General features: G+C 39.2%; 1 pseudogene; it reads right to left on the reverse strand.

Annotated features, from left to right (window-relative positions):
- Positions 1-6,602: 6,602 nt before the first annotated feature.
- Positions 6,603-7,136, reverse strand: LOC146571186 (proteinase-activated receptor 1 pseudogene; annotated as a pseudogene).
- Positions 7,137-10,530: the final 3,394 nt, after the last annotated feature.

The raw sequence follows: 10,530 nt of genomic DNA on the forward strand, positions 1-10,530 counted from the left end.
TCTCCCGAATTTCTTCCGTTTCTTCTGGACAACAAAATTGAAAAACCATGTCTCAGATTGGCTCAGCTAATTCCAGTTTCCAACAATTGCTAACACTACTGCAGCTCCTTAGTTTTAGTATTACTCTTATTACTCTTTCTGTGTCGCAAAATAAACATTTAACATATTTTCAGGTGAGAATGTAGCTGTGTAAACTTTAAATATCTGAGCCGGGGAGAACAGCAAGCTCCCGGCACATCGTTTTAGGCTTTGGCCCACATCAGTCTAAAATTGTATGTAACCATGAATAACGTGTTGCCATGTCCACCAGGAGAGGACAGTATAGATGTCAAAAAAATATGCCAGCAGTTTATCTCAGTTAACGAGAGGAGAAAGCATGTGTTTGGCTCCTTCACATAGTGGCCATTGGTTGTTGTGTCCATGACTGTTGCTGTAACAGTAGTTCATGTTTAGAATAAGAAAATACCAGCTCACTGATTTGATCGGGGCAATAGTGTGCCTAAAATGTTGCATAATTTTGCTGAGAGATCTTTTACTTTGTGGTAATCTTAGATGAGTAGTTTTATGGACAAAAATCACCAGGTCATTCAGTTTTCCCTTAGTGCTAATGTATAAGAGATGTTGGTGTACTATAACTGAAGTAATGTTGTTAAGTCCTTAAAGTCATATTCTTTTACTGTCATGACTGTATTTGAAGCTATTTTTATTTTTGTTTGATACCTGATTTATATGGAATATGGCTGAAGTAAACTAAAGTCTAAAATACTTAGTCATTTGTTTAGTAGTATTTAACATTATATAATTCACATATAAGACTATGAATTGTAATTTTAAATGGTTTAAAAGCATGTAGAATAGCATATGTAGGGAAGTATATTTCTCCTTTTTTTTTTATCAAGAAGCAAAGACAAAAAGGAAAAAAAAGAAACAGGGCAGGGTTTGGTGGTTGAATCATCCATCCCCACCAATGCCAAAACCAAATCTACGCCCTTGGCGTCGAGTATCCTGATAGTTTGAATGACTCGGGGGAGTTGATTCATTTAAACTAACATAATCATCCTGCTGTAATCAGGTTTCTGTAAGGCAGAGTAAATTGATTTTTTGAGCAATTATTAAGTCATGGAGACCAAAACAGCCAATCAGATTTTTTTGCATCCAAGTCTGTGATTGGCTGGTTTTGTGGCACAACTATAACGGTGTATAGAAAGAGTTGAGCGGAATGTTGAATGTTGAGAGCGCAAGCAACACATTGCGAGCAAGCGCAAATGCAAACACTGAGCGACAGCGGCTGCTATTGTGTGTGTATGGATAATAGCAAACACTGAAATACAGTTTTTGCACGCAGCAAAAAGTTCACTCAAATTTAGCTTTTCTTCGCTCAAAATAAATTTCTCCTCAAAATGCAACACTTGCACCTGCAAATTTTTTTTACGTGCGCGCAAATTTATTTTACGTGCGCTCAGAACAGTGGCACAAAAATAACGCCATATAATTGGGCTTTCATCAGGTTAGCAAAGATGCACAGAAAAGAAGATCAGACACCAACTAGGAAGAATCAGAAATACAAACGCAACAATATAGTCATCCCCTGTGGGGCTGGATTATTAGAAAAAACCCAGGAGAGTCTCCAAGGACAACATGCCACTGTACTTCAGACCCAACCACACACTCAGACAAAAACTGTTTTATCCCAAAGACAAAACTCCTGAACACAAACTTAAGAACATATCCTGTATCCTGTTGCAAGGAATGCTCAGACATCTACATTCGAGAGACAAAACAGCCACTTGATAAATGCATGGTACAACGTGGAAGAGCCACCTCCACGGGACAAGACTCGACTGTCCATCTGCATCTAAAGGACAAGGTCAATGTTCACATTTTGGACAGAGAAGACAGATGGTTTGAAAGCGGAGTGAAAGAAGCCATCTATGTTCACTGTGAACAACCGTCTTTGAACAGAGGTGGTGGCTTACGAGACCAACTGTCTGGCAAAAAATAATCCAGTTTTGAGATCCCTTCCCAGACATCCTGGCTCAACCTCAATAAATCACATGATATATTTGGGCAAGGTTTCACAATGGGTCCACCCAAAGCCTTGGCTGATTGTGACCCACACCCGTTTTCACACCTTGGCTCGTGCGGACACTCCCATAGGGCTTCAAATCTGGGACTCTCCACTGATTGCATTTAGAATTGAATAAGCTTCTCGGATGAGAGGTGAAACGTCTTCAAGAAAACTTAAAGAAGTCCAGATACTTTTCTTTCCAAGTGGTTTTGAATTCTTCCCTTGCAACAATATTTATAGTAATAATAATAAACACCTTTTATTAGTAACTTGATTTTGTGCTCACTTATGTTATCTTTTTTAATATTTACATTTATTTGATGATATGAAATATTTAAAAGTGATAAACATAGAAAAAAATAAACAAGAACAAGAAGGGGGCAAATACTTTTTCACACCATTGTATGTGACTCTTCCCTTACTGTTGTGTACTGTAACTTTTGAGCCTGGAAACCTTCCTCAATCCAATTCTTCTTCATCCTGATCCTGAGACAATCAAGCGAATTTATACGAGAGCAAAAGAAGAGACAGAAATGATTTCTTTCTGTTCAAATCTTAAACTTGCTCCCAAGCTATAGTAGAATGGCAAGCGTTATTTCAAAACACCTCTCTCTTCTCATTTCATGCCAATTTCATTTCCTGGTAAATGAAATTGTAGCCACTTTATTATTTTGGGTCCCACAGATCCCACTGCTGTGAAAACATGTAAAGATTATTAATCGTTTTGTATGCTTTGTGGACTGTGCGTGTACAATGCTTTCACTGACTTTCCACAAAATTAGTAAGTCATGTGCAAGTATATCATGGTGACAATACAAACTGGCATCTCTCTGTTTTCTTTTGTTTGTTTTTATAAGCAGTACTTCTAACTTGATTATTTTGATTCTCTTATTGCAAAAAGTGTTTTGTTGAAAATTTTAATTAGGTGCAGCCCAGCACAGAAGCATATACAAGCTCCTTAAAAGCAGCTTAAAAATAAAAGCATTTTGGGCCACATTCTCAGTTATTTTACAGTTTTGTAACACTACCTGCAAGAAACACAGAGGCAGGGATGCTGGTGCAAACTTAGCTTGAAAATATCACAAGGCTTCTCATGCATGTTAATATATTCCATAAATAAAACAAAAATTAGGTTTAAACAATGTATTATGAATGTTGTACATTCCATTTTTCTAACGAGAGTAAATACAACATTTAATTACTACATTTTGTAATACCGACATATCTTCTTTTTATATATGACACATTTAAATAAGCTTAAAATAAGCTCAATATGGCAAGAACATATTCAGGTTTTTCACATGGCATAATGTGCACAAGAGCTGTCCACCTAATTAGAAAGATACAACCACCAGTTGCTGGAAAAATGTGTATTCTCTACCACGGGTTGTGTCATGGTCCCTGTGATCAAGAGCTGATCCTGTATTAGGCAGCATGTGTTTTTGTTGTTTTGCTCTTTCTCTCTCTCCTGCTGGGGCAGTGCTCATTACGGGCTCCCACCCCTGGCCCATGCACCTGCCATCTCCACACCTGCCGCTCAGTAGTTTGAAAATCTGAATCTGAATCTGTGAGTTGCTTCCATCAGTTCGTCTCTAACTGAAGTTTTTGTGTGCAGATCTTTCCCGGACTTTTCCCTGCCTGCCTGTAATCCTGTGAACGAGTGTGTGGATGTGTGTGACCCAGTTACGGAGTGAGGAGAGTGATTTGGAGACCCTTTGGAGCGCGTTTGATCCCCTTCCTTTCCCTCACGGACCCTGGAGCCATGTACCCCACCCCCCCACCCCCCAGCATGTTGTATATATTATCACCTGGTGTTGTCTGTATAAATAAATTAACTGTCTTCTCTACAAGGATTCCTGATCTGCGCCTGAGTCCGTTAACAGGTTGACATTGAATACATAATGGGCTTGGATTTACAACATTATGAATGAAATGTGCTCTATTTGGAAGCAGCCACCCCCCTCCCCTTTCGACGGGTTGCGTGTGAAACTTTAAATCATCAAACTGTAAATTATAAATTTTAAATTGTTACTGATCCTTTTACCCCGAGTCCTAAAGTATATATTTATTTTCTTACTCTTCTTATATTTATTGTCTGTTTACTTGCACTGCTGTAACTGGAGCCACGTTGTCTCGTCTCTCTATATACTGTAGGGGAGACCGGGGATAGTTGTAACATTTTTGACATTTCTGTCTGTAAATTGGAGCTCTTTTAAGGTAGTGGATTCAAAATGTAATGCAAAGTATTTACATGTCTCTGCTATTAAATAGTGCAGCTATTTTCTCTGCAGCACAATTACCCATTGCATGGTATGGTCTCAAACACAAAGAGTGAAATGTTACAATTAACCCCATAGTCTGGGTTAGTTGTAACATATCCTGGGGTAAAATGTAACACAATGAAATAAGGGTACTAACAAAATATTAACATGTAATCTTTGTTTATTCAACACATGAATGCACTTAGAGCCATTTATGTAGTTATGTGTGTGTGTGACAGAATGCAGAAATCTAACTTTTGAACATATACCAACCCCCCAAAAAAGACAAATTATGGAATTTTCTGCAACTGAATATTTCATTAATTTTGGTTGGTCTTCCTTGCGTTTGGCCTCATTGGTCCAGTGGGCATTATAACCTACAACTCTTGCACCAATTTTGAACATAACAATGAAGCTGAAAAAATGTAGTTGTTCACCAGCATCGCAATTCCATTACTTTTTATCATGGCTTACCTTGGTGTGGTTTGCAAAGTGCTTCAGAAAGATGAGGAAATCTGTTTCTTGCACCCATCCTGATTTATTTCCACTACCAAAACTTCCTACTGGTCCATCTCTGACACAGTGTGAGAATGTGTATGTGTGGGAACACAAACAGTGGAGGAATTGTGTTGCCAATGGCATTAACCGCATATACAAATGCGACCAGTGAACCTCTCTCTGCTGATGTCGTTGCCCCAACTTGTTTAATATAAGTTAAAGTAATAGTGCGGTAAGTTGTAACATCTGCATTATTGTTACAACTAACCCAGACTGTTGCTGTTACAACTGACCCAGACTCCTATAGCCATGAACTAGCTAACATTACAGCCAACGGCTAAAACATTAGCACTAAAGACTTACACAGAATATATCCCCATAGACATACAAATAACATAATTTAAGTTTGATGAGTTTAACTGCAAAGCAGATAATGCTATTAGAAATTGAAATAAAGTAGAAAAACTTACTTTTTGGCATACAAATTACTTTTTTTCGTGTTAAATTGTTTGTGTTTGACAAAATGTGCTGATTTTTCACATGTGATAGCACAACTGAGTTGGGCATGCACAGGATTAATCACATCATTTGAAACTTAGCCCTGATTGGAGAAATTGGAAGTGTTACAACTGACCCACGTTACAACTATCCCCGGTCTCCCCTACTGTACTGTATGTAGCGGAGATGACAATAAAGTTTACTTTGACTTCAGCAGCGAGCAGGCGCACCGAGGGCTCTCGCGCTCACGTTTTGCATTTTTTTTTGCATCCAAGAATTTCGAAAAAACATCAGTGCAAATTATAAGTCTGTATCATGATGTCTGGTCTTTTCGTGTTTGTTGGTTTGTTTTTTATTTTGTTTTATTTTGTGAGCTGGTAGATGCTGCTCCAGCCAGAGAATCCCCCGCAGCCCCGCCCTCTCCCAGCAAATGGGCGATAGAAAACCGATCGGTGCCTATGCCATTCCCACTATGCGCTGGCATGACGTCGGGGCAGCATGAATATGAGCAATTTTTTTTTTTTGGCCGATACCGTGATGCCGCCCCCCACCACTATGCCGCCCCAGGCAACCACCCGTGTCGCCCGTATCAAAAACTGCTACTGCCCACCCAGGCAATGCAGTGATTAAGTTCGCAGTTGGTGGGGCTCATCTCTGGTGGCGACGAGACAACATACTGAGCTGAGGTTCAGAGGCTGTCGGATTAGTGTGCAGACAATAACCTGGACCTCAATACAACCAAGACAAAAGAACTGGTAGTCGACTTCAGAAGGAGGAAATCTGAGGTGCAGCCTGTCAGGATCAATAGGGGAGAGTGTGGAAAGGGTGTCCAGTTTCAAGTTCCTGGGTGGGCACATAGACACACACCTCCAATGGAGCTCAAATACCTCAGCGGTTTTAAAGAAGGCCAACAGCTCCTCCACTTTCTGAGAATCCTCAGAAAAATGGAGCTGAAGAAGGAGCTGCTGATTGTCTTCTCCTCCATTGAAAGTGTGCTGACATACTGCATCTGTGTATGGTTCTCCAGCTGCACCATGGCACACAAAAAGGAACTTCAGTCATCAATATGGCCCAAAAAAATCATTGGACATCCTCTTCCCTCCCTGAAGGACCTGTACAGCACTCGCTGTCTCAAGAGGACACGCAGCATCCTACGGGACTGGACACACCTGGGACACCGGGGGTTTAAGCTGCTGATGTCTGGCAGGAGATTCAGCTACTGATGTTGGGGACAAACAGACTTAAGCACAGCTTTTACAACAGGGCAATAGCCATAATCAGTGCGAACAACCGAAGTAGTAGAGCAGGGGATCCAGGAGGCAGTTCAGACTTCCCAAACACAGAAACACCAGATAGAGTGCGTAAGAGCCATCAGGTGCCTCCTGGCTCTTCTTGGGTCCTTCATTTAATTGCAGGTAGTGTGCAAGCAGCAGACCGTTTGTAGGCATAAAGCACAGCAAAAATATCACCAGCACAGTGAAAGTCATTGTCACTGCTCTTCTTCTCCTATGTGATGTTTCTGGAACATCATGTTGGTCTCTGCTCAATCACCTGATTACTTTGGTGTAAGATACCACTGTGATGAGCAGAGGCAGGAAGAAGAGGAGGCAGCAGAGAGTGATGAAGTTGGTATTTTGTCAGATAATATTTTCTGTGGCGTGGACATCATGGCAGGTGGTGATGTTCAACTCACTAATGTTATAAGTCTGGACAGAGGTAACGAGAGGCAATGAACCAGTGAAAAATAACACCCACATGGTTATACAGGTTAGAACTGCAGTCCGTGAGTTCCTCCAAGCCATAGAGGAGAAAAAGAAAAATGGGGATTGTTTTGTTCCGAGAATTCAGGATAAAAACAGCAGCAGCTGACAATCACAGTGTATGACCTGAAATTTTTGTTCTACATCGCCACTGGTGAGGGAACCAGCCTGTCCTCAGCAATGGCAGGCCTGCTGCATCTCACAACTGCAGAACTGAGTACCCAGGGAATATTTCCAAATATTTCCAGATCACAGTTAGTTTAGGTGGCATTAAAAAAATACCTTTTTCAGTTGACTTTAATCCAAACATCAAAAATTTTCTTTGGCTGATCATAGATAAATCAACAAATTGCCCATTTCATCACCAATGTACTCATCATCATTTTTTAACAGTGTAGTGGACAGTTTTCATATGATTGTTTGGCTTTTCTCTGTATCTATGAAGCGCCTTGAGGCGACTTTTGTTGTGATTTGGCGCTATATAAATAAAATTGAATTGAAAATTGAATTGAATTGAATTTTCTTACCGTTATTGCCTGTGTGGGAGACAGCACACGTACATAACAGAACCAATAAAAAAGTTGAAACTGAAAACTTTCTGCAGGTGAGAAAAAAAGTAGCTAAATTAAATAGCGGAACAAAGCCAACACTTTGCTGTTATTCTCTTCACGTTCCTTTATGTATATGATTCCATGCCTCTCCTGCTCCCATTCATCATCAAGAAATATATAAGTGGATATAAATATGTAATCTGTTTGAAACGCACCCCTCCACACCAATCAGAGTGGTTTGCACATAGAGATGTTACACTCTTTTCTCATTTCACAGTTGCACATCATTTCCTCTCCTCACGTTTTAGTTCCTCCCACCAGGGAGTAGCAGAGGCGCCAATAAACAGATAGATGAAAAACAAGTAGAGACAACAGCAATTTACTGAAGTGAATCCTTGGAGTCTTATTTTATAGAGATATCAATTAGATATGAAGAGCCCTAACCCAGTCCTTCAACTGCTTCTTTTTGTAGAGCTTTGACAGCATTTCAAGGGCAGTATAATGTGATATATGCCATGGTATGAAGAGTCTAGGATCACTAATTGCAGATTTTATTATTATCATGATTATTTATTTATTTATTTAAGAAGATGACAAACATGACATGTTACGGGTTTTCACTGTTTATAAATAAGTGCTTAAAACTTATTGGCAATAATGTATAAACAATAATATATATTAAATAGAAAATGGTTTCCTGCAATTAAGTGTAATGGCTATATAATTACATATAGCTGTGCATGTTCTAGATTACTATCTGTGAAAAATGTCTTTAAATTATTATTATTTTTTTTATTCATTCACTCTAAAGACCTCTGCCATCACACATCTGTGGTATCTGCTGCTTTTGTTGGGCAGTATAAATAGCAATTCATCAAAACAGACATGAGTGAAATACAGCGAATAAAGCAAAAACAGTTTTTACAATTCTAACTAGCTTGAAAGTCAATATTTGGTATGACCACTTTTATTCTTCACCATGACTTGAACTTGTGAAAGCTTTCATGTAATTTGTTTAACTAGTCTTCAGGAATAGTTCTCAAGGCTTCTTGAGGGGCATTCAAAGCTCTTCTTTGGATGTTGTTTCCCTTTGTTCCATTCTCTGACAAGATGATGTCACACTGCTTGAGTAATGGTAAACGGACTGGTTCTGATCTACGCAGGCACTCAAACCACCTGGTATTTCCATCCAAGTTCTAACCAGGCCCAAACAAGCTTAATGAGCCCCTGTAGTCCCTGAACTATTGTGATACCTTGGGTTTATATTGGCAGTCATGTTCATAATTTTTTGAAGTACAAACAGCTTGGAGTGTTTTTTCAGACAAGCTGTACTACACTACATGTTTTCCATTGGCCATGTAGCCACCGACAACAAAGATTTAGCTAACAGGCTAACATGACTGGGACTTCTGTATTCAATGATAACCAGAGATGGGTCGAGTATCCAAAAATTGTACTCAAATAAGAGTAAAAAAGTACTTGGTGAAAAGACAATGTAGCTTGCTATCGCCAGTGTGTGAATGTGTCTGTGAATGGGTGAATGACTGAATGTAGTGTAAAGCGCTTTGGGGTCCTATGGACTAGAAAAGCGCTATACAAATGCAGGCCATTTACCATGTACTCAAAATGTTGATATAAATGAGTGCTGCACAAATGGTTAGGCACTAATGGAATCTAGGAAATTTGTGTCTTGATGTGAAGTCTCCTGAGAATCTTATCCATTAGCTGGGAAATGTAGATCATCTGCTTAGAATCAATCAGAATCAGAATCAGAATACTTTATTGACTATACATTTACAAACATTTATCTCCTCGGGGGTAAATGACTGGCAACATGGCTTTAATAGTCACATTCAACAACCAGCTTGGTAATAAACTTAAAATGTCTAATTTCTCTGCAAGTAAAAAATATCCATTAAAATGTTTTATCTTTATTATTTGTGTTTTGTAATGCAAAAGAATACATTATCACCACAATGTGATCTGGTATCTTGTGATTTTGTGTTTATTATCATAAACTGTGCTCCTTGTACCTTCAACTGTAGCAGGCCTGGAGTACTTGGTATAGGTTTAATGCTGTGCAAACTGCAAAATACAAGATACAAAATGCATATAAAAGTGGTTAACATGAAAATAAAAGACAGAATTTCAAGCTAAGCGTGTCCAGAGGTCCGCTGGATCTCACTGTAAATGCTCTATTTTTTCAGCTTAATTTGTTAATGTCAGTGTTTAAATATACCTTTTTGCCACAGTGCTTTTCAAGGATAAATTACCTTTTTAGATTTTGTGGCTGAAACAGGCTGTACTAACATCTGTAATGACAACCTGATGACCGATTTTCACCTACAGCCAATTTAGAGTAACCAATCAAGTTATCTTACAAGTCTTCTTCTTCTCATAGATCTGATTGTTGTGAAATTACAGTACTTTTCAAAAGGTCCTAAGTAAGCCCTCATTTCTATAAATTTTGGTTTCAAGAGCCCGATTTTTTTAGTCATTGTATAGGCCTTGTACAGAACTATGGACATTGGCTGCTTCTTTTTTTTCTTTCCATTTTCAGTGCAGCCATTGCACCTGTTTCCCTGAAACTACTCAGGGTGGCTGTCAAGAAGCCATTCTTAAGAAAGGGAAACAGGGAGAAAAGGTTGAGGTATGCCAGATTACACACAAACTAAACTAAAAGTCAGAAGGTTTTGTCAATACAGTTTGTGGCTGCATTTTAGCCAGTCGTATTGGGCAGCACGGTGGGATGCACAGCAAGAAAGTCCTGAGTTCAATTCCACCATAAGGCGGGGGGTCTTTCTGTGTGTAGTTTGCATGCGTTGGAGATCTTGTCAAACATTGATTGAATTATGAATGCAGTCCCATTCATACAAGACCATCTGGGAAGTGTC

The sequence above is a fragment of the Mchenga conophoros genome, linkage group LG7 (assembly GCF_057382185.1).
Source record: "Mchenga conophoros isolate Kocher_MC1m ecotype Shallow Benthic linkage group LG7, M_conophoros_male_GT1.1, whole genome shotgun sequence".
NCBI lineage: Eukaryota > Metazoa > Chordata > Actinopteri > Cichliformes > Cichlidae > Mchenga > Mchenga conophoros.